A 1,117-nucleotide genomic window follows, 5' to 3' on the forward strand; every position below is an offset into this window, starting at 1 on the left:
TTTGTAATAGCCAGTTGAGTTTACCATTTATTCGTTTACCGACATCCCAATTCTGAACATAAATCTCTCTCAAATTCTTACAATATTTCAGTATCAAATCGTAAAAGTCACCATCTACTGAACAATATTCGTGTTGTATAATTTCTACTTGGGGCAAGAGTTGTTTAAAATGTTCAACTGTTTCGTTATAAATATCTATTTCCGCTAGATAAATTTTATTAACTGACTCAAACTCATTGATATGAGATTTAGTATATGTAAAGCGGCTGAAATCGTCATGAAAATATGAAATACACGGAATGAACTTATTAAAACCAAATATACGGTCTTGTATGTCATCTTTATCCCAATCACACATGTAAAGTCCATCTTTGTCCCACATTATATTATCAGCCGATGAATAATTTTGTTTGAAGTATTCGCCGGCCACTTTGTTCAAACGCTTACATGTTAGACCGAATGAATGCAAGTCTTTCACGTTCAAATATTCAAATATCTCGTCAAAGCAATCGATGTTCAATTTGAATATTTTCGGCGGAGATTCCTCGTTTGATGGACCTGCCACCGGCTCTTCGTTATGATTTTGGTTATCTGAGTGTGACAATTTCGGATTTTTTTGTGGATGACTCATAGCGAAACTTCATAAGAATAGAACAATGAAATGATAATTAGTATTTTGTGAATTTGTTTTTATGAGAATTTAAACTTTTAATAGACGCTTAAAAAGAAAGAATGACCAAAAATTGTATTTACCTTTTCAAAGATCTCAAAAATAATATTTTGTAATTTATAAGACGAAGTAATCAACAGAGACATTGACAATCGGACAGATATGGTTTTGACACTTGTTTCACTTTAATCTGACGTTTTCTATCATTTCCTCCTGTTTTCTCCATGTTCATCGTTTCTACTCGTTTCAAATGTTTTTCTATGAAATTATGAAACTAATGGCACACTCTGTGTGAATAATTAAAATGAAAACTACAGGATACATTTTCCAAATAAATTCAAGTATATCTTTATTTCTGATTCTCAATAAAAATGTATTTCCAGATTTTTTTTAAACAAAAATCGGCCATTAATTACCATTTTTATCACATTTAACACTGAAATGTAC

The 1,117-nt window shown here is 30.8% G+C and overlaps 1 long non-coding RNA gene across 1 annotated transcript; it reads right to left on the minus strand.

Moving 5' to 3' along the window:
* Positions 1–180: 180 nt before the first annotated feature.
* Positions 181–844, minus strand: LOC116351625. The gene is made up of 2 exons (XR_004202175.1): positions 754–844; positions 181–638 (listed from the first exon to the last, which is right to left on the minus strand). It is a non-coding gene; the product is annotated as an uncharacterized LOC116351625 (long non-coding RNA).
* Positions 845–1,117: the final 273 nt, after the last annotated feature.

Source organism: Contarinia nasturtii, unplaced genomic scaffold (genome assembly GCF_009176525.2).
Source record: "Contarinia nasturtii isolate CC-2019 unplaced genomic scaffold, AAFC_CNas_1.1 Cnas_scaffold_5888, whole genome shotgun sequence".
NCBI lineage: Eukaryota > Metazoa > Arthropoda > Insecta > Diptera > Cecidomyiidae > Contarinia > Contarinia nasturtii.